Here is a 23,494-nt window from a genome sequence, read left to right on the forward strand (position 1 = left end):
TCTCATGAGGGCCATCCCCTCACACTGGCCCTATGGCGACAGCCCTTCCCTCGCTCTCATTTCTCAAGCTTTTATTCCCCTCCTCCCAGCTTTGTTTCTTTGAAATGTGTACTTCTGCTCCAAAAAAGCACTAAACGTGACTTAGGGAAAATGATGCCTATACCACAAAGTGAGCTCTAAATTGAGCTCTGAGCTTCCCGGACATCAAGGCAAAAAGAGAACAATGCACAGTGGACTTGTCTCTCCCATTATCTGACCAAAGTGGAGCACATGTGGGTCAGACAGTTTTTTTTAGAACTTCTAACTAATCCCTACCTCATAGCATTGCAGTGAGTTTAAAAGAGGTGCTGTGCTCCTGGTGCACGGTAAACGCTCAACGGCTGTGAATTCCTCCCCTGGTCTTAATATGTGAGGACGTAGAGGCTCAGAAAGATACATGGCTTGTGAGGTCATCCCACAGTGAGTGCGTGCAGGAGGCTGGGCGCTGAGGGGCGGCCGCGGCTCATCCTCCATTTTCCCCACCTTAGGGAGGGGGCCCAGCCCAAGGTGCTGCCCAGCTGAGGTCTGCGAGCTGCCAGGAGCCTGGAAGTGGGGAGGATGGCGATGCATCCCCTACTCACTTAGCCCAGGCTCTTTCCCAAAGTGCGGCGGCCCTGGGGGCCATGGTCGTGGGGACCTTTCATATCTGTGGTCTGGCCATCCCAAACCGCTGGTGGCTTCTCATCCTGCTAGGATGGACCACTAGAGACCCAGATTGTTGGAGGCCCTTGAATGGGAGGAGTGCCAGGTAGGGAAGAACGTGGTGGTGCATACTCTTTTGCAGACAGGTGACCCTCCAGGGGCAACCCTGGGGGGTGATCCTTGTTTGGAGGTGACTCTGACCTGAGGTGACTATGACCTGTGTGACCTTGACATGAGGGGTGATCCTGACCTCTGGTAATCCAGACCTAGGATTAACTTTGACCTGGGGGTGGCTATCATCTGAGAGTAATGCTGACCTGGGAGTGATCCTGACCTGGGGGACCATGACCTGGGGGTGACCCTACTCCAGAGCCAAGTCTACAGGAAGCCACGGCCTACACCTCCTCAAGACGTGGCTACTGCATGGATCAGGTGTGAGTGGAGACAGAGCTAGGACAAGGCCCAAGGTAAGGCCCAGTTGCTTCTGCCTTGGGTGACCCGGCTCACCCAAGCCCCTTCGAGCTCCAAGCTGCTCCACCTGCTCAGTGAAAGCCACCTGCGTTCGGGCTCCCTGGCTCAGCCGGGCTCCCACTGGAGTCGCAGAGGCTGGAGAGCAAATGTGCAGAGCTGCTCCAGTGGGTTAGCCTCGGGCACCGGGGAGGGGCTGGCTAACAGATGCCACTCTTCAACACTGCGGACACGTCCTGTTTGTCTTTTTGTTTTTTCTAAAATAACATATTTATGCTAATTTTTAAGAAAACGATTGTGGGAAATAAAAGCCACTTGGCAACCTGAAATACCATCAATAGGAATAGTTCGGTAACTACGGGACAGTCCCCAGGCCACTGTGGAACTGTCACGGAGAGTAAGTAGGGGCCCATCCTGTATTATGCTAACAGAGCAGCTGAGATGCTCACAGCACTGGAGGTGGGACGGCTCTGCAAAAAGCAAACAGAGCCATCTCTGAGCATGTGGAGAGGACCTTGCAGGTTTTTGGACGGGGACTGGAGGGGCAGGGCCTGGCCTTCTCACTTTTTAAACATCCCAGTCTGAGTTTCTGACATGAGGCAGGAATTGCTTTTATAATGAAGAGTCCAAGAATGAGATCTTCTGCAGAACTTCTCTCTCCCCTGCAGCACCCAGATGCTGGTACCCTGGCCCGCAAGGAGCTCCCTCTGGGGGAGGGTGGGCAGGGAAGGCACACTGGGGGGCTCTGCAGGGCACCCTCTAATAGGTGGGTAAACTGAGGTCAGGGAGAGAAAGGAGCGCTCTGGAGCCCGAGCCACGGACTTGCCAGGCCCCCAAGTGAGAGGCCCTCACCCTACTGTTCCCACATCACACGCACACTTCTGACCTCTTGCCCTATTCCTGGACTCAGCTCCGGGCCCCACGGAGGAGCAGTTCCCTGGCCGTCCCACCTCCTGGGCTCCAGTTGCTCCCAAGTAAAGTTGTCCCTGGCTTCTGCCACCTTTCAGCTTTTTCACATCTCAGCTGGTCGTAATTAATTTCCTTCAAAGTCCCCCCAAAGCAGTTCAGCCACATTAGTGCTTGCCTACTGCCAGACACTCCAATGTGTGTGTTTTGGGGGGTGGGCAGGAGGAGAATGCAGAAACCATCTTGAATTGCTAAACTGTAGGGGCTTTTCTGCTTCTGGGGCCAAGAGCTGCAGGGCTAGAGAGTATTACTGGCCTGGGCTGCAGGGTGGGCACGGCAGGGCTTCGATGGGTCGGTGATAACCAGGAGGGACATTGCGGCCTCACCGGAGTGGCTGGGAGGGTCTGGCCTTGACTCCAAACCTTGTTTGCATTTTTGGGGGGCCTCTGAGCGACCATGGGGCCTGCGGGGCCCATCGCACTCTCTGCTCTGCTCCAACCATGTTTAGCAAAGCCTTACTCATGCTACCTCGATGGGGACCAGTGCCTACCTTCTCTCAGCTTCTCTCAACCACAGTCCCCTCCAGGCTCTAAGGTGCAGATACAAATGCCCAAAGCGCTGGGTGAGAACACACTGATGCAGAGGAGCTGGGGGTGGGCAATAAGGAGTGCTGGGGACTGAGCCCGGCGGGAGATTCATGCTATATTCAAGGGGGCAGCAGCTACTCAGCCCCACCCAGCTGTTTCCTGGTGGTGTCATGGCCCAGCCTGAATGCTTCTCTTGGGTTGCCAAGAGAAGCTTGGATATTCTTGTGGACTTGTACAATTTTAAAACAGCTGGGACCAACCACAGCTCTGGGTAGATCTGATCCAGGGGCTGCCAGTTTGCAATCCTATCCTGCATGTGGCTGCACCCAGGGTTCAGGATTCGAATCTCCTTGCTCTGCTCCAATTTTACCTGTGGAACATCCTTGCAGATGCAACTGTTTCCTTTGAGTGAAAATCTGTTTCTTGCCTGCCCAGCACCCATCCTCTTGTTCCTGGCAATAGCACCTCGAGTTTCTTCTGGGGAACCACGCTCCCCTCCCCTCTGTCCATGTGGTTCTGGCAAGGCCGACTCTGCCCTGTTCTATTAGCCTAGATTCTGATGCCGCTATTTGAATACCTGGATCCAGCTATGCCTGAAGCATGTGCTACATAGCCCAGTTATGGGAGTCAACAGTCTCATTTTTGCTTACTCTATTTTGAGTTGAGTTCCGTTCCCCTGTGACTGAAAACTGTCCTGACCAAACACAACCTCACATGGGGCACACAGGTGACCCCTCTGGACATTGGCTTCATTCTGGTTTGGCCTCTGGCCATCCTGAGGGGCTGGACATACCCTGTGACCTGCTCGTTATTTTTCTACTCACATAGCCACTGGAACTTGCCTCTCCCAGTGGTCTGCGCATCCTTCCTGCATCTCCGCTCTCCCTACCCTGACAGCTCAAATGGGATGAGCCTCCAGAGAGTGCATTCGTTCGTGAACTAGTGTATGTTGCATGCCTGTCTTGGGCCTCAAAGAAACAATCCTGCACAAGAGACTTCCACATTTCTCTAAGGCCTCCTGGTCTCTCCATGAGAACCTGCACAGATGTCCACATTCCTGGAGACCCACAACTTCCTGGGGCCTGTCCCTTCCTTGCCCTACCAAGAGGGCCCAGGGGAATGTGACTGCAAAGGAATATGGCAGCAGGACAACCTCAAATTCATTCTAGTTTCTAAAAAAGAGGGAAACAACTCATTCACACTGGTAACTCATTAATACCCTACTCGAAACACCCCACACTGCTGATCGCCAGTTTGTCATGCCTCTGAAGGGCCCACTGCTTTTCTTGAAGTCTTTATAGGTAAAATGATGTGGCATCTGGGATTTGCTTTAAAAAATGCAGCAAGAGTGAGTGTGGGGATGGGGACGGATGGAGGCAGATCACCAGGTGTCAGTATCCCTTGCAGGTAGGTGATGGGGCATGAGTTTCGATGCCTTTATTGCTACTTTGATGTATGTTTTAAAAAGTTCACTATAAAAATGTAAGAACAGTTATTCTATAATACAACTACCGCCACAAAAATTCAAACTGCTTTTTTAAGGATTCCAGAATTGCAAGGGCATTTTGGGCTACTGGATGGCATACAGATTTCAAATGCACTGTCAGTTCTGGAAGGAAAGATTTCTAGAGAGGGGGTCTCTCAGTGTGGCCCCAAGAGATGTGGGCAGTGGGGGGCTCCTTCTTGGCCTCTAGGCAGATCACAGAATGTATTGTCCAAACTGGACACTTCTGGGAGTAAAATAATTCATTATAAATTCATAAAATTGTAAAATGGAAAGAGACACTGACTGAGGAGATAAAATCGGCAGGTAGAGATTCACGCTGCAAGAAAATGGGGAGAAATCGCAGGGGCTTGCCCCTTGCTCTGGGGTGGGGTAGGAGGCTGCACCACCACCCACACATGACCCCACCCCACCATCCCCAGGACTCTGCTTTAGATGACAGCTCACAGGCTCCTCATTCCATCCAGCTCCCCATCCCCCACTCCTAAAGGTCTGGACCTTGTAAAAGTTGAAAGCATCCTATCTATAAGTATTTCCCACATATTTGAACTCTGGTATGTGCGGCTGGGTGTTGCATTTATGGTTTTATCTCCCTAGGGAGAGCTGGCCTTTTTATGGGGTCTTTCTGTTCCCTGAGGATGGGTCAGATGAGAGAATCAGCAGACTCAAGAAAGCTAAACTGGCCGTGTGCCCCAGGCTAGCTCCTGGCCACCCTGCCCAGCTTGTTTTCCACCAGGAAAATACTGGGTTGGGGAAGCGAGTGGGAGGTGAACCCATTTGGACAAAGAGGCCCCAGGGACAGGAGAATGATGCTTGGATGTGACAGAAGTAGCTTGGCCCCCAGCTACTGGCAGAGCCAGCCAGCATCCCATGAAGGCTCAAAGAAAGCAGGTAATAGAGGTCTGGGGGTGCAGGTATAGACCCAGGCTGACTGTAGAGAAATCAGAGCTGTGACTAGGGGCCAGGGCAAGTCCCTGTTTACAGAGAGGAGACTGGGGGCTCCACTGGGATGCAAAATGCCCACCTGGGACATGACATGCCCAGATAGCATCCTCTCCCCGCTCCAGCATCCCCGGACTGTCTTCTCCTTACCCCTCCCCTCAAATTGTGCTCCTATGAGTTTATTATCGCTGCAGTGCAGTGTCTACTCATGGTACTGTGAGTCTTTGATCTACTCATTCACCTCCTGTGTTGGATGGGTAGCTCCTGGAGCACAGAGCCTAGTTTGACAGGTTCACTCTTTTGTCTGCTGCTTGGCACAATGTCTGGCAAATGTAGTCATTCATCTACCCATTATCCATCTACCCATCCACCATCCGCCCATTCATCTACCTATCAAATCTACCTGCCTGCCTTCCTTCCTTCCTTCCTTCCTATTCCTTCCTTCTTCCTTCCTTCCTTCCTTCCGTCCATCCTTCCTTTCATCCTTCCTTCATCCATCCATCATCCATCCATCCATCATCATCATCCATCCATCCATCCTTCCCTTCCATCCATCCATCCATCCATCCATCCATCCATCCATATATCCATTCGTCTTCAGGGCTAGAATTTGGATCCTGGGCCCTGGGTGCAATATTCTAGCCTCCAGCTTACTGCAGGGCTGAGGATGCTGCAACATCTTGGAGTAAGCAACTGCCCCACCACGTGACCCCCTATCCCCTACCCCGAGGGTGGATCTGATATGACTGGAGCTGGAGGGCACAAGTATCATAGCTCTGCTACTGATAGCTCTACCTCAAAACTGAGAGAGGAGACAAGTTCCCCACCTCCCCTGGGCTCATGCCTAATCAGTTTTGGGGTCCTGTTGGGGAGGGAGGGACCTTATACAGCCACTGGGAGCTGTGTTCCCCTTTCTGCTTGAGCCTATGAAGGGTCCCAGGGCCTCATGGGTCAAAGAGCTGGCAAGGGTCTAGGGTGGGGGAGCCAGTTATGACCTGGACTGCGGCCGTCCTTCCCTCTAGGTGGATGCGCCTCCACCCCCAGAGGGAGACAGTGGCCTGCTGTGTTGGCTCCTTCCCCGAGTTGCCTCAGTAACCGCTGTGCTGGGGTCCTTGAAGACACCAGCACTTGCCCTGAGAGCAGGGCCGACTCTGCCTGTCCACCGAGACGCCAAGAAACACAGACGGAGCTGGGGCAGGGACCCAGCTCATCCTTAGTTTCTGACTGGGGTCCCTGTGGTGCAGCCACTAGTTGACCCACGGCTGAGCCAGCCCCGAGACCTCCCTTTGCTGCTGCTGTTTTCACAGCTGAAAGGAGAACTGATGTGGAGAGGCGGGTTCTGGGTCGAGGAGGCCGCCAGGCTGGGGGGTTGGAAAGCAGGCATAAACAAAGTGCTTCCGAGAGCCCCAGCCGCGGCAGGACTGTGCTCCTTCCTGCCTCACCGGGCCAAGCGGAAATGCATCTGGGAGCAGCATAAGCCGCCTTGAAAGGCCTGAGCATGGGCCCCTCTGCCAGCAGGTGGGCCTCAGTTTCCCTATTTGGAAAATGATGCTGTCATCCCTCCCAGCTGATTTTGCAGAAGAGGCTTTGAGCTGCCAGCCCCAGGAGGAAGCTGGGGTGCCGGCCTGAGTTCCTGAGATTAGATCTGCTTAGCTCCCTTGCTGGGTGGGGTCATGAGCCTGCTGAGGTTCAGAGTCATAACGTGGGCTGGGCAGAATCGAGACTTGGGAGCTCGGACCCTAGAGGTCAGGCTCTTCCACTTGTGCCTCCATCCCTTCCCACCATGGGGGGTGATGGCTCCATACTCCTCAGTGGTGGCCTTGCGGACAGATGTGGACGATGCAGCTGGAGCATCTGGGATGAGCATCAGTGCAGCTCACACTGACCCACCATTTCCCTTCACCCCAACTATTACCTCCATCACCTGGGCTGATTCTCACGCTAATCCATGAGGCACAATGACGAAATTCTCACCTCTTCACTGAGGAACTGAGGTCCAGAGAGGTGTGACTTGTCTGGGGTCATATAGACAGAGGCCCATTGTGCTTGTGTCACCCTGAGGCCAACTGGGGGCCTGGAGTGTGGCCCCTGCCTCCTGGGTGTCCTGCCCTGGGAGTCCCAGTGCCTCTGCTGGCCTGTAGGCACAGCCTGGCCTTCCTCCTTAGATGGCTGTCGGCCCTGGGGAGGGGACATCTAGAGGAAAGGACTGCCTGGCTGGGGTGCTCTCAAAATGACCCAGCTGGCCTCTGCCCAAACCACCAACTACCAGCTACATGAGCAAAGCCAGCTGGGACCAGCTGGCCACCCCGAGTGGCCCAGGCAGGAGCAGCAGAAGCACTACTGCCAACCTGTAGAATCATGAAAAATGATAAACCACTGTTATCTGAATTCCGCAGGTCTGGGGCTGTTTGTCACACAGCAATGGCTGTGTAGTATTCAACGTCTCTTGGCTTTAGTTTTCTCATCTGTTAAATGGGGATAAAATAGACTTCCTGGGGTGTTGGGGGGTTAGGCGAGGTGGCGCAGGTCAAGCTCTCAGCACAGTAAGGGCTGACAAATGACCGCCGTTGTTGTCATGTCATCATCATTCTGTCCCTGGACCAACGAGAACGACTGTTATCCTGTGGGGAAGTGACTTGGATCTGATCTGACTGTCTGGTCACAAATCCCATCCCAGATGCTCCAGCTGCTGCAAATGACCCAAAGCCACATTCATCTGCATAAGTCACATCTCCTGTTGTCGGGGTGCTGGGCATCCTGACCTCCTCCAGGAGTCGCCATGTCTTTGCACCAGAGTCCTGAATAGAGGGACCAGTGGTGAAAAGTGGGGTTGGGAGGACCGAGCTCCCCTCACTGGTCACTGCGAGGAGCCGGACACCACAGAAGGCCCCTTCTGACTGCACGGCAGGGAGGCGGGGATCAAAAGCTCGGTCTCGGGAAGGAGAGGAACTGCTTCCTCTGGCATTTTCTTCATTTGCTGATAGAATATGCTTTCTGAGCCTTTTGTTTTGTTTTCTCTGTCCTGGCTTCGTCCAGTGGGCTAAGGCCTCGTCCTGCCAGGCTGCTGGGCATGACTCCATCTCTCCCGTGCATGACTCTAAGGAGGGACAGAGGTGCCTCTGACCTGTACTCAAGGGTCTGGCTGCCTTAACACCAGGGGCCTGCGCCCCAGTGACAGCCTGGGGAGTGAGGACCACGCTCTTCTCTTGACTGTCACTTCAGACTTCCATATGCCAGCATATATAGGACAGAAGGGGTCTGAGGTTGTCTTAGGCTGGGGGTTTCCAACTTTTATGGCCACTGAAACCTTGGTTCAAATGTTCGGAAGAAATCTTACAGAGGAGAACCTATCTATCTGATCTCACCCCCAGATCCCAGGGGTGGGCAGCCCTGCCCCAGAGCACCATGTGCCTGGGCCATGGAGACTGAGTGAACAACGGACTCAGATCTACTAATGAGACGCTTCTCTGGGAACTTTTGCTGCGGTTGCTGGGTGGGGCAGAGGCCTGAGCTGCTGGGCCTTCTCTGCCACTCTTTAGCAGGGTTTCCTGATAGAGGGGCCAGTGCGGCAGAAAGCAGAACCAAGAGGTGGAGAGGGGCCGACTTCTGAGGTGTTTTCTGGGAATCTGGATCAATCTCTGCCTGAAGCCTGCTAGTCCATGGACTTTTCAGTCCCAAAAGCCAATAAATACCCTTTTGGATTTGAAGAAGTTCTGTTTTTGTCACTTGTACTCAAAAGACCCGAAGCACAGGAACATGTAAAATACAGCTTGACAGCCAAGCTAAAAGTGGGGTTACAAGGAAAAAGGACACAGAGTGGGGGTATAAGAACTGGAAATGAATGAATGGACGGTGGGTATCCCTATGGATGACTCTGCTTCGTGCAAACCCCAGCCCGACCCTAAACCCCTAGTAAGGGTGAGTGCATGGGTGGAGGGCTCTTGGCCTTCAGTGAGACGACTAGCTTGCACAGAGGCTCTGAAGTTCGTTCACTTGGGACGGCCCAGGGTTGTGACCTTCAGGGACAGGTGTACAGAGGAGAAGCATGAATGCAGCGAGCACTCTTGACTGATTGGGGCCACATGGAAGGACTGATGTACTGGGGGCACCGTGCGTGGACTACAGCTGTTACTGGGTTGTGGGACGACCAACGTAGGTGAAGGAAACACATTTTAGATTCATACATCTGGGCTCAGTCCCTTCTCCTTGCTGGGTGTGCAACCTCAGAAACTAAAATGGGAATTACATGTGATAGTGTTATCTACCCAGAGGTGTGCTGTGGGATCAACATAAAACAAACCGGACAAAGTCCTAGCATGGTCCGTGGTCCACGGTACCTACCACCCCTCTGGAGCCTCTGAGACTTTAATTATTCCTAGGCACCAGCCCGGCATAAATACAGCCTAGACATCCAAGAAAAGCACGCTGCCGGTACAGGGAACCTTTCCCAGAGCTAAATGCAGCCTGGGTGCTGAGCATGCCGGCAAGCACACTCAGATAACAATCGGATTAGGCAGGCCCTGAGCTGACCCTGGAGTGGGCACGCTCCCACTCACCGGGAGGGACCGCCCGTGGCCAGGCGAGAGGGCCGCCGGCTGCCTTTCTTCCGCTGGGAGGGTGCTCCGGGCGGGCGGGGAACAGGAATGCATGTGGGCTGGTCGGCGTTTAGAATGTATTTATAGATGGAACACGGCTGCCAGCCGAGTGGTACCCTCGAGGTCAGCTTCCTGCCAGGCCCTGTGGCCAGATGTTTACTGAGATTGCAGAGAGACCGCCCCGCCCACGCAGGCCCGGATTTATTCCACACCCACGCTCCGAGGCTGCTGCGCGCTGGGGCCTGGCCGGGCTCCAGGAGCTCGGAGAGGAGATGGCAGTCTCCACCCTCACTAGGTTCCAGTGCTCCAGGGACTGGGGACACTGGACCATCGTGCACAGGGTGGAGTTAAGAAAGAGCAATGGAGGAGAAGCTATTCATGCTGCCTTGGGAGGGAAGCCTTCTAGAGGAGAGCCAGGGCAATGCTGGAGGTGGGTTTTGAAGGACAGACAAGTTTTTCAAAAACCCCCAAGGAAATCAAAAATAGGACATGCAATGGTATGGTGGTGATCAAGCAAGTGGTGCACTTGAGGATAGCTCCTGTCCAGTGTGCCTAGAACATGGCATCTACGGGGAAAAAAAAGGAACGGTCTTGAGAGGGTCTGGAACTTTCACGTGGGCAAAATTGCCAGGGGAGCTTGTTAGGATATAGATCCTAGGCCCTCTCACAGCGGTTTTGATTCAGCAGACCTGGGTGAAGCGGGGAGACTGCAGTTTAACTGCCTTGAAGGGAACAGCATCTGGGGTCACAGACTCCAATTTAAGAAACCAAGACCCGGAGAAGGAAGAGAAGTCTGGAGAGGCTTCCTAGAGGAAGCAGCGAGAAGGGGGAAGAAGGCTTGGACGGGACTGGGGGACTATGCTAGGGGCAGGATCAGGGATTCCACAGCTGAGGGGCACCTGGAAGCCAACAGTGCATGGCAGCCACGAGTGCTTGCACATGGCGGGTCGGAACTTAGACTCGCGCTAAGTGTAAAATGCACACCAGACCTCGAGAACCTAAATACTTATTGATTTTAGATTGATTGTGTGTTGGAATGATAATATTTTGACTATATTGTATTAAATAAAATTAATTTTATCTTTTTATTTTTATGTTTTTAAATGTAGTTACTAGAACATTAAAAATTACCAGTATACCTTGCGTTTATGGCTTGCATTATCTATTATATTACATTATATTATATTATTGCAGATACTCAGATACAATGACATACATGCATGCACGTGTGCGCACACATATATGACATGTGCAAACACTTGCATGTGCACCCACACATCAACACACAGGCACACACATGCACTCACACGTGTGGGCACACCCTCACTACACACATGAACACACGAATACATCCATGCATATACTCACAGATATGCACACACATCCACACACATTCATGCATGCAGACACACACACACTCATACACATCCCTGCTCTGATGGCTACACACAGCCAAATGCAGGGACAAGAGAAGGTTTTGGTCTCTGGCTTTCTTGATCCTGAAGACAGCCCCTTATAGAAGACAGGTCATGGACAGCAGCAGCCCTGGCCTTTTAAGTGGATTCTTGCTGGCTGGGAAGTGGGCCAGACGAACACCCACTCACTGCCTGATCTGCCCCTCGGCCATGCCCGGGCCTTTGGGTTCCTGATGGCAGGGCCAGCCCCTTCTCCTCTCTGTGCCTCAGTTTCCTCACCTGTAAAATGACGACAGCAGCCTCCCTTCCTGAGTGAGGTGACACTACAGTCGTAGGGGCTCCGCCACCTGCCAAGTGCCCACCTTCCCATCATGGTCCAGACCAGCCCTGGATGGTTGAGTGGGGGGTGGCGACTACCTTGAGAAGTGGGGATCCCACTGCCCCTGGCAGATCCTGGCCAAGGGCCCCATAAGAACATAATCCTCCCCTCAGCTGCTCGCCCTCAAGCCCCTGGGACGAGGGAGGCTGCAGTTAAGAACCAGGGTGGGTTTGAATCCTGGCTCCGATTCTCAGTTGTATGATAAATATAGGTTGCTCCATCTCGCCCCTTCTCCCAAAAGAAGGGGCTGCTGGGCCTGAGCCACCTCCTGGCTTTCCTTGGTCCTGCTTTCTGTTCTAGGATCAGCGCCTTGGACATGCTGTCCCTACCTGGAACACCCATGTCTTTTCCTGGTCTCACCTGGCTGGCCTCACCTGATCCTGCCCAGATGCCCCTCCTGTGAACATCTGTGCATTTCCTACAGTTGCTACATAAGAAGAAAGCACTGCCTGCCCTTGCTCCCTGGCTGCCCCGAGTCAGACTGTGAGCTCCTGCAGTGGAGGAGGGGCTGGTGGGTTCACAGTAGCCCTAACGCCTGGAGCATAGCCTGGCCCCTGGGTGGCCCTCCACAAGTGATTGGAAGGTGCATGCACGAAGCACGGAGGATTCTCACTGCCTGGCGGTGTCAGTGCTGCAGCTGTCCTGGGGACACCACTGTCTTCTCCAAGTGTAGGTTATGGCTAAGGAAGTCAACCTGTCCAGGGGGGAAACTGAGCCCCAGCACCTCTCTCCCATTTGGTGTATCAAAGTGAGATGCTTCTTGGCAGGAGCCAGCTTTGGAGTACCCAGGGCAGAACATACCTGCCTGTTGAAGTTGGAGAAGGTGTGTGGCAGGGGTTGGCCTCCGGTCAAGGCAGCTTGGCCGGAGTCCCCCTGACCTCTCTAACCGCTCCTTACTGTGTGGATTTTCATCAAGTGTCTTAACCTCTCTGGGATAAGAATGGTGGATTCCGCTAGTTGTTGGGTATTTCTACTCTGATTATGCATTCCAAAACTGGAAATAACCACAGGATGGGTTTGGGGACTCACTGGGTCTACTTTGGGACAGACCTGAGCTAAAACTGCATAGGTCACCTGACCTCGATAAGTGATGTCTGGATCTCTTGAGATTAGTTAGACCAGTTCAGAGCCAGAGTCCCCGAGCGACATGCTTATTCCCTCTCCGCAGTGCACAGTTATCCTGGGAAAAGGTCATGGGTCCCTTTGGGGAAGGCTGGGAGAAAGACGAGCAGTGTAAACGTCTGGCAGGATAGCTGGGTCCTGCCTGGAGGGTCCTGGCCTTCCCATCATTCAAGGGAAGATAGCCGGTAACAGGCATGGCGAGAGCACAGGGCTGGTGCTAGTTCCTCAGAAACCTCAGGGAGGGGTGCAGGCCAGAGGACAGAGCCTGCTGCAGGACAGGGCCATCCCATAACAACATGGCCTAGGCGGTGACTGCTACTCTGCCTCAGTTTCTCCATCTGTATGCTAAAAACTCAGGCTCCCAGGCAGAAGGTGAATCCCAAGCTCCACTTTTGCTGTATAGCCCTTAGCCAGCGCCTCTGCCTCCCATCCATAGAAAGAGGGTGAAGAGGCCCCCTACCCCTCACACGCTGGTAGGAATGGGAAGTGGTGCAGCCACTGTGGAAACAGTCTACCGGCAGCAACTCAGAAGGGTAGAGTGACCATGTGATTCCACAAATCCATTCCTATGTGTCTACCCAGGGGAAATAAAAACAGATGTCCACACAAAAACCTGCACACAAATGTTCACATTGTCCAATGGTGGAAACAACTCAGATGTCCACTGATGTATGAATGGATAAGCAAAATGTGGTCCATCCACACATTGGAATATTATTCAGCCTTAAAAAGGAACGAAGCCCCAGTACAGGCTGCCACATGGATGAGCCTTGAAATCGTTATGACAGATGAAGAAAGGCAGTCACAGAAAGAAAAACGCTGTGTGATTTCGCTTATATGAAATGTCCTGAAAAGGTAAATCCATAGACAGAAAGTTAGCTTAGCGGTTGCCAGGGACTGGGGGCGGGGGAATAGGGAGTGACTGCTAATGGGTATGGAGTTGCTTTCTGGGATGATGAGAATGTTCTAGACCCAGATGGTGGTGATGGCTGCATAACCTTGTGCATATACCGAAAACCACTGAACTTTACACTTTAAAGGGGTGAATTGTATGCTGTTAAAAAGAAAACCAAAAGGTTCCTGCTATGCCAGGCTGAGGTGGGACAGAGACACCCACTAGCGCCCAGCACCGCAGCCTTCACCTCCAGTACCAGGAACTGGTCTCGGCTCCCCTGCCTCATCCAGCTGTGGCCTTGGTAACTCCACACTGACCAGCCCCTGGCCCTGCTGCATCAGCCGCCGCCCCTGCCAGGAACCCAGAGAAGCCCCATTCCACAGCATTTCAGAAGGCAGTGCCTGGCTCACCACATGAGGACCCAGAGGAGCAGGCCCTGTTTAAACATGGCCACCTTGGCCCAGCAGCCTGGTGGAATGCGGAAAATGCGACGGTCACATTCTGCAGGCAGGCGGAGGCCGTGCCCAGGCTGTTGGAAAGACTCGGTGGCCGTTCATGAATGTGGATTCTGTTTGGCCGCTGGCTGGGACACTGACCCTGCAAAGCAGCCCAGAGTCAGGACAGAGGCTTTTAGCAGACAGCCAGGGGACAAAATGTCCCCTATCCTACCGCTGGTTCCTGCCTGCCTGCCTGCCAGGAGGGCTGAGAATGGAAGGGGAGGCTGCTCTGGGCATGGTCCCACGCACGAGTTCCCCATATGATTCACGTGGGTCAGTGCCCTCATCTCTTGCACTCACCTCCTGCACTCACCTGTCCACTCACTCGCTTGCTCACTGGCACTCTGCCTCTTTCCTTCACTGGCCACCATCTCTGGGGTCCCACCAGGTGGGGTGGCCAAGCCCCGGACAAGTAGCTGCATACTGTACCTTGAAAGCAGGCCTACCTGGCCTTCTCTGTAACACACCTGAGGCCCCCAGGGGTCACTGCTTGTTCAGGCCTCATGGCCCCTACGGCTGAGTGGGACCTGACCCGGGACTCTTGAGGCTCCCCCCCCAATCCCATGTGTTTTTCACTCAAGGGACTCGCCCACTCTAACCTGGGAGGGGCAAGAGCTGTGGGTGTGGGGTGCCTTCCTGGGGGGAGAGAAAAACTGTGCTACCAGCTCCTCAGCGGCTGGTGGTGGGTCCCCTCTTGCTTCAAGCGCTGGGTGACAGAGAAGACGTGGTGGAGAAGGGCCCTGGGATGACCTGGTCAGGATGCAGCAGGTAAGACTCCAGAGTCTCCCAGACAAGTCCTGCCTTCTCCATCTTCAGGCTCTTCCCACCACGGTCATAAATGGAGCTTATATTTGGAACTGTCCTCCCCAAAGCCAGCTCTATTTAGACAAGGATGTAATTCTCAGAGACCACTTCAATCCCGACAAGAGCGGGGATGAGTAATGAGCAGGGAACCTATAGTTTGACGCTGGGGTCACAGCCCCCAAACTCCTGCCAATGCAGTCAGTGATCTCACGTTCTGGTCGCTGGGAGTCAGGACCAGTAACCGCAGGCGGCTGAGCTTGGGGGCGGGGCCCGCAGGCTTTGAAGAACATCTGCAGGCAGGAACTCACAGTGCTAACCTCAGCCAGGCCCCAAGTCCCCAGCACCCCTGGGACGGGTCTCCGCCTGGCCTGCCGCCTTGCTTCCTACACCTCCCAAAAGTTGTCATGGTGGACCCAGGCGCTGCAAGAGTGATGGATGCATCTACAAGAGTGATGCAGCCCCAGAAAAATGTTGATGGGATCTGGGTGCCTGACAGCTCCTGACGAGGGAGGAGGGTAATCCTAAGTCAAAAATGACAGACTCTGTGACTTTTGGGACCACTGGAGGAGGAGCTTCCAGTGTGCACGCATGACAGGATCGTGTGTATCTTCAGGAGCAGGAACGATGGTCCGTGCACAGCACACACATCTAAGGTGGCACCACCACGTGTGCTTTGGGTACCTCTGGGCATATAGGTGGCCCCCTGGGTGTTCACAGCCCCAGTAAGCCAAGGAAGCAGAGTGCAGGCTGGGTGCCTTTGTGCAGTGTACAACTAATCCAACTGTGCAGACCCATCTTTCATTCCACTTAGGGAAATGGCGGGTCCTTAGCTGAGTTCATGGTGGGACTGAATTACAGGATGGCTATCAGTCCCCAAGGACAGCATCTGCCACCTCAGCCATGGCTACCAGCGAATGGTGAGGATAAACTAGCAAGGAAGAGACTAAAGAAACAGGCTCTGGGCACCTGCAAGGCTGTCTCGCAGAGCTCGCCCCCACACTCCACCCTCCACATTGTTCAGTTCAGCCCACAATACTTAATGGGTCGATTCCATCAGAGAATGAGGTTGGCAACAGAATCCTAAACGTCTCCCAGCCAGTGTGGACTGACTGTCCGCTGTACCTGACTCAGTACCGACAGGGCTCTGAACAGGGTATCTCCGTGGGGGAAAGTCTATTGGGAATGCACACAGACGATGAAGGTGGGATGTTGGAAGGGCTGAGGGCATAGTAAAGGGAAGGGCATTCTGACGGGAAGGGTGAGACCACGTGGAGTGGCAAGGAGGTGGCCAGCTGGTGGAGATGGGAGACAGGACGTTGAGTGTCCACAGCAGGAGGTGGGAAGTGGGAGCCAGTGTCCACGAGGACGGTCCTGGGAGAGGAGAGCGGGGTCGGACTGTGGCCGGCTGGCAGTGCAGGGTTCCAGCTCTAGCTCTGTCTGCGGTGGGCAGGAGAGTGGGCAGGTCACACTCTTTCCTAAGTTTCTTCCCCACCAAGCACTTGTAGAATGAACTAAAGCAAAAATGGGCCAGCTGGCTGGGGTGAGCTACCCGCTGGGGAGGAGTGGAGAAGGCAGCGTCCAGCAGGACCCAGGCTGTGTCCTGCCTTGGCTGCACGACTATTTCCTACAACCTCCCTCCATCTTGAACTTGTAGGGCACCTTGCACCCTTCTAAATCTTTCGCATCTTCAAAACCTTTCCCACAGACCCTATGAGTCTCCCCAGAAGCATAGGAAATAACCACAGTAGCTAGCATCTGCCACGCACTCACAGTGCGCCAGGCCTGTGCAGCAGCACTCTATCCCTCAGCCCATCCCACGAATCCTTGAGTCCTCCCCATTTTTCTGAAGGGAAAATCAAACTCAGAGACGTTGGTGACTTGCGCACAGCCCCTGAGCAGCTGATGTTGGAGCCTGCACTCTTAATCACTACACCGCCTCCCCCTCACTCTCAGCCCCTCATTTTGGATGAGGAAACAGACAAGTAACTGAATTCTTAGAAAGAGTCAAAACCAGAAGGGGGTTGGGGTGGGGCTTGGCTTGGAAATCTTAGAGCTTCAGAGGAATTCACAGTATGAAATGATGTCAAGAAGTACATGTGTCTTTGGCACCATCAGTGGTGGCAAGGGTCCAGAAGGAAGGAGGTGAGAGCAGGTCTCTGCTTCCAGGCCACCCTGGTGTTCAGCAAACGCGAAGATGGGGCAGAGACCCAATGACTTTCTCCCCGGGAGGAGGCAGGATGGTGCCTGATCTGGGATGTCAAGTCAGAAAAGGCATAGGACCTGAAAAGATTAGGCTAACAGGGGACGCAGTCTCTCTATTAACATTCTCCAAAAGCAACCGAGTGTGAGTTAAACCCGACGTGTTGTGTGCTGCCCAGGATGACAGGACCGGGATCGACAGAAACCACAGGTAGGAGGCTTTTTGTCCAACCTGAAGAGAGCTTTCTCATATTCCTTTGGCATATTCCAGCAATGGGACCATGGAATAGGCTGCTGTGATAGAGAGTGAGTCCCCCATCGCTGGGGGTATTCAAGCAGAGTTAGTAATTGGAGGCAGGGTCTGGTGGCTACTGAAGCACTGATGAAGGGGTTGAAGTTCATGACCTCTAAGTTCCTTATGGCCATGAAATCCTGGAACTTGCTGTTTCTACACAGTGGCCAGCCTGGGGTCTAGGCACAGGAGCCACATATCCTTCAGTTGTGTTTCTCAGGACAAGATACTGTAGGGGCCATGGTCTTCTCCAGCTCTAAACTCCGCTTTCCCATTCCTCCCTCTCCCCACGCTCAGGTGAGGTTCTTGGCAAGCTCTGCCCGCGGTCCCAGGACCTGCCAGCCGGGGCACATGGCACAGGAGGGCACACCCTCCTAGAGGCTGCCCTGGCTGCCCTAACCAAACCTGTAACTCCGCCCAACTTTCTACCAGCTCCCAGTCTGACACTATCCCAGTATTTTACCTGTTTATTCTGTTTGCTATCAGGAAGGCAGGGGTCTTGCTGGTTTTGAGTTGGTGGTGGTGTGCCTGGGACAGTGTAGGGCACAGAGAGGCTGCTCACCTCTTTTGTTCAATCAATAGGCAGAGGCGACTAGAGTCTATGCATTTTTGTTCAATCAACAGGCAGAGGTGACTATAGAGTCTATCTGACAGATGGAGAGAGACTATCCGCCGCGGCTGCTCAGCAGATGTGCAGCATTGGCCCAGTTACCTAATCTCTCTGACCCCCAGTTTCTTCATCTAGAATGTGGGGTCCCACCTTATTCCATGATATAAGGATTAAATGCAGTAACACGTGGCACAGTCCCTACATAACGCCGAGTGTAAGGAGTTAACAGCCACCACCAGGGCGCAGGAGGCTGCTCGCCTGGGAGTCCCCCACAGCCTCCCTGTTGCCCACGGACCTGTCCCCCAACCCGGTTACTGCCCAGGCCAAGGGTGCACGGCACGATCAGGGTGGCCGCGGGAAGTCTCAGCGAGCCCGGCTGGTTTTCCCTTCCGGCCGCCGCCGCGCGGCGCCGCGTCCCCACGGGTCCCTCCAGCCCACTCCCTCCGCGCGCGAGCCGGGCAGGGGCGCGGGTGGGGGTGGGTGGACGGGCGCCGCGTGGCCTACCCGGTAGGAGCCCAGCAGCGTGGAGTCCCTGGGCCGGCCCAGAAAACCCCACCCCGCCCTCCGTGTTGCCTCTGCCATCGCCTCAAGCGCTGCGGGCCAGCACTCCCGGGGGCTGCCCGGAGGAGGCGGCGGCCGGGCTCGGGGACTAGCAGCTCAATGAATGAGCCCGCCTGCGACCGCGCGCCCCCGATATCCCTGGCCATGCGCCCCCGCTCCCAGCAGTCCGGCCGGGCGGACCCCGCTCCCCGGCGGGCACGCAGCTCCGGGCATTCAGCCTGCACTTTGCAAAGTGCCCAGCGGAGCTGGCCAGCCTCTGCAAACGGTACTGGGCAGGGCTGAGGGCAGTCGGCCCGCACGGCCCCGCTGAGCCCCCAGCGCCCTGGCGTTGGCGGAGCTGCACGTCCCGGGCCAGGCTAGGGGGGTCGGAAAGCCCGGCCGGGGCCGCGGCGCAGCGAGGCCGGGAGGGTCCGTCCAGCCCCACTGGGGCGCGCCACCGAGGGCACGGGGAGAGGCCGGGCCGGGGACACGGGGGCGCGGACAGCTAGGTGACCCCGAGGTCCAAGCCCGAGTCCCTCCGAACCGGAGCCGGTGGCCCTGCCCGGGAGTGCGGGCGGCGCGGGGCGCGGCGCGTCCACACTCACCTCCCGCTCCGAGGGCCCCACTCCGCTCGCCGCGCTGGCTGACACAGACGAGCGCTCTGCGGCGCGGGGCGCAGTCCCATCCCGACCGCAGGCCCGCCCGGGCCGTGCAGACGGGCCGCGCGCCCGCCGGGCACCGAGCCGTCCCGCCGCAGCCGCGCCGTGCTCTGCCCCTGCCGGGCGGGGTGGAGAGAGGAGGAGAGCAGCCTCCACCCGCTTCCCAGGCCGGCGCGCTAACGGGCCAAGTCCTCTCCAAACAAGCTCTAGGCAGCCGGCTGGGTGCTCAGAGGGCCCTCCGCCCAGCCCTGGGCAGCCCGCGGGTCAGCCCCCAGGCACAGGACCGGCTTCGGTTACAAACTTTTCTCCCCCACCTCCCCCGCCTCCCCCCGCTATTTTTAGCATCACTCTTCCTAGGTGTTTGTTTCATGGGATCCACTTTAGTGATGGAGGTCCCTGATGGGAAAGGTGTGGAAGCCACCAAACCCCTAGCCCACACCCTGTTGCCAGCCCACCCTCGAAATGGCAGGGCTGCCCTGGTCAGATGCAAACCTGGAATTAGCGCGATTTTCAAAAGTGCTAGCATAAGCGTACCCCTGTGGTTTCCAACTGCTCCTCTATCCCCACTCCCTCCCCATCTCCTCTTCAGCCCTAGCTAGGTACCAACACGTTAAACATTTCCTCCTGTGCTTCCAGCTGAGAGGACGAGGGGGACAGATGTGCCACAACGGTCACTTGGCATCTGCTTGGGGGACTTCATTTTTAGGTCCCCCAGGCTGGCACCTCAAGGGCATCCTGGGAGGAGGTGCTCTTTCTCCAAGGTGGGAGTCGATGGTCCTTAAAATCTTGGTGCCTTCGCTCTAAGTCCCCTGGTCCAGGCCCAGGCCTGTCACAGACCAGTCTGGTGAATTATGGAACACAGATGGTGGGGAGCTGGAACCATGCAGGCCCTTAGCATGAGAGGGCCCTTATGGGTCATCTGTTCAATGGCTTTATTCACAGATAAGAACATGGAGGCCCAGAGAAGGCAAGGGACTTGTTTGAGGCCACACAGCCCAGTGCATGTGACACTGGCTGTCCTGGGGCAGGCAGGAGTGAGAGGCTGGTCCTTGGTGTGGGCTGGCGGGTCTCCTTCAAGATCAAGATAGCCTTCATTGGAAGTGTCCACCAACAGATGCAGCCCCTCCCCCACTTTAGACAAACCTAAAGTGTGGACTTAGAGCGCTTCTAAGAAATGAAATCCTAGGAGAGATACTTCACTTTACAGAAAGGCATGCTTTCAGAATTAGTCCTTTGAACAATGTTCCCCCTGAGAGCACTGCAAGCATGCTTTAATTTACACAAGTTCAAGTTTCACACCCTCTTAGGAACACCTTTATTATGTAAAGCAAAGTATAGGTAACACACAGGATCCTGCACACTAGCTTGGAAATGAGTGAATGGGCCTGGCCCTCCAGCTCTGCCTGCAGGGGGTGGAGCTCTGAGCTGTCCATGTACAATTTACAATAAGCTAAAATACACGACAAGTCGAAGTCGATTTTCCTATGTCTGTTCATTATAGTATGTGAAGGAGATTTCAGAAATTCCTGTCAGTTGATTTGAAAACGTGAATTGAACAAGAGACAAGGGACTCAGAGGCCCCCCTGCCTGGCCCTGCTTGGTGCTGAGAGGCTTGGTACTGAGAGGCTTGGAGCCTCAGCTCACATTTCTGTGGCATCATTCTAGGCTCTTTCTGTCCATGGAAAGTGGCATGGGAAGGGTTTGGGTTGAGAACCCCCCTCGAATTAATTGGCATTTCAATCAAGTTGGTTTCCTAAAGTTTCCAGTGCCTGGGGTCCCCTGCTCAGACAAAGTTCCCAGAAGGTATTTCTTTCCTAATCATTCCTACTGAGTCTATTCTTGTTTCTAAGAGAGGCCACAGTTTCAGAACTCACTTGTGTGTGTGGTGTGTGTGTCCAGCCCATGGCATACCTGAACATCCCTTGGGTGTGAGAAGCTATCTCTATTTCACAAGCGTTCGGAAGTGACAGAAACCGTCACTTAGGGCTGGGACCCAAGACCCAAGAGCCAGTGGGCTCCTGTGCACCCTGGGCCTGAGACCGTGCAGATGGATGACTCCCACAACCCTGAGGGGTGGGGCGCTGCTCTTCCCTCGTCACAGGGAGGTTTAGCACATGCTCCAGGGCACACGGCATGCCTCTCCTGCCCCAGGGCCATCGTCCTGCAGAGCTGGGTTCCTCTGGGCCTCCATGTCTCAAAGCCCTTCAGATTGAGACAGTAGACAGCCCCTGAGCTCCCATCCTAATCCTTCAGGCCCACCAGCTTCCTGTCACCCAGTGCTTCTCAATAGGTGGTGACTTTGCCCCCTCAGGGGATATTAGCAATGTCTAGAGACATTTTTGACGGTCATGACTAGGGGTCTGCTATGACATCTAGCAGGTGGAGACCAGAGATGCTGCTAAACATCCTAGAATGCACGAGATGGCCCACAACAAAAAATTACCCTTCCCCAGATGTCAACAGTGCTGAGGGTGAGAACCCTCTTGTCCACCATCTCCTGGGGGTTGCCAGCGGTCTAGGCCCCTGGATCCCAGAGCTCCCCTGCCTGGCCAGGCACAGCCTTCTCTTTATAATCCCCCAAGCTGAACATGCACCTATATCCGCCCCTCCTGGGAGGAGCTGCTCAACACAGGACACCTGCATGGGGCACTGAGGAGGGAGTATGGGCTGGCAGGGTCTCTTGTGGTGGTCCCTATCCCTATGCTTTGCGAGGTCATAGAGCTGGAAGGTTTCCGCTGTGCCAAACCTCCACTATCTATGAGGAGACGGCCTAACAGGGGTACTGATTTCGAGTTACCCTGAGTCACAGACATGGAACCCAGCTCTTCTGCTCCCGGCCTGCCCCCATGCTTCCAGGCCTCACTACTGGCCACCCTCAAGGAGCAGAGGCTCCCTTGGTCTCCCACGAGTGTTGGGAGAACTAGTCATGGCTCCTGAGTCATCCCCTTGACTTTTGCCTGATGTCAAAATGAAACCACGAACCCAAAGCCAGGGATGGAGTGGGAGGAGTGAGAAACCTCCGGCAAATTCCAGGGGCATAATGTCACATGGCCACTCTGGCTTGACACTGACAGCCCCTTGGCATGTGGACACATGTCCGTCCAGACAGCCTTGAACTTTGAAAGCAAAGTCCCATACCTGCTCCGTGTGGGGGTCCACACCAGACCCAGCAGGGTCCCCAAGGATGAGACCTCTGACCTCAGACCAGGCCTGTGGCTGTAACATGGAGTGTCGGATGTTTAAACCTTCCTGAAGTTTTTGCAGCAAGTTTCGCCTGTGATCTCTAGGGCTCTCTCGGGATCTTTTGCCCCATTTGCCAGATGAGGAAACTGAGGCTAGAGAAGGCAGGGAACCCTGTCCTAAGGGCATGGGTGTTAGTGGTAGAGCCCATCTGAGTGCTGCCTGTCTGCTCCTCTGCTTGCCACTGGCCTCCCACAGAGTCCATGGTGAGGACATGGCAGGCAGTGGCTGCCTGAGCCCTAGGGCACACTTCCAGCCTCACAGATATGCCTCCAGGGTGGCACTCCTGCTTCTTGCCAGGGTCCTGGCTGGTTAATGGGGCATGTGGATTTGGTGGTTCTGATGCCCTGTCCCATTAAGATGCATTTCAGTACAGGTGACAGCAAATACAGAAGTACACAGAACCTGAGACCTCTCCAGGAACTGGTAACCTGGCCCATCGGAACTAATTATCTGCGCAGTGTCCCTTATTTTCTAGAAAGTGGGCTCCAGGGAACCTAAATTAGAAACACAACGTCAGTAGAATTCATCAGTTAGTCTGTGAACTCAGGAAGCCTGGCAAAGGCAGGCTCGGCCTTCGTTCCCCACTGTGTTCTACCAGCTGTGTGTCCTTGGGCAAGTCAGCAACCTCTCTGAGTTCTTGCCTGTTCATCTGGGAGTTGGCAATAGTGATGTTCACCACTCGGGGAGGATTTAAGAGACCGGAGGGCAGAGCCGGCCCCTGAGGTATAGTGGGACAGCCCCAGCATTGCCTGAGAGTGGCTGGGGCCTCTGAGGGTTTGGAGCACTGGGATATAATAACGGTATTCCAGGGAGGAGGATCTGTGGTCCCACGGACACAAGGGCCCTTAATGCCCAGTGCCTGTTCCTGCGGCAGACCCACTTTGGCCCTGACACTCCCTACACCCCTCAGGCACCCAGGCCAGGGTCTAGGGCATCAAAAACAAAACAAAACAAAACAAAACAAAACAAAACAAAAAACAAACAAAAAATATACAGGCTCTGGAGTACAGAAAGGAAAGTACAAAACGGAAATGAGTACATCTTTATCTACAAGGCATGACATCAGCTTTACTGCTCAACTGCCACTCAGCTCCTCAGTGGTCATGTGTAACACCTGTGGTGCATTTTCGGGGTCTGCTGTGATGGAGGTGGGGCT

At 54.7% G+C, this 23,494-nt stretch overlaps 1 protein-coding gene across 1 annotated transcript in view; it reads right to left on the minus strand.

Annotated features, from left to right (window-relative positions):
* Positions 1-19,413, minus strand: part of ZNF469 (zinc finger protein 469) — a 50,995-nt gene extending 31,582 nt beyond the window's left edge. The window contains exon 1 of the mRNA XM_039888686.1: positions 19,042-19,413. The gene's annotated coding sequence lies outside the window, so the exon portion shown is untranslated. The remainder of the gene's footprint in view (positions 1-19,041) is intronic.
* Between the last annotated feature and the right edge of the window lie 4,081 nt (positions 19,414-23,494).

The sequence above is a fragment of the Pteropus medius genome, unplaced genomic scaffold (assembly GCF_902729225.1).
Source record: "Pteropus medius unplaced genomic scaffold, Ma_sr-lr_union100, whole genome shotgun sequence".
In the NCBI taxonomy this organism is placed as follows: Eukaryota; Metazoa; Chordata; class Mammalia; order Chiroptera; family Pteropodidae; genus Pteropus; species Pteropus medius.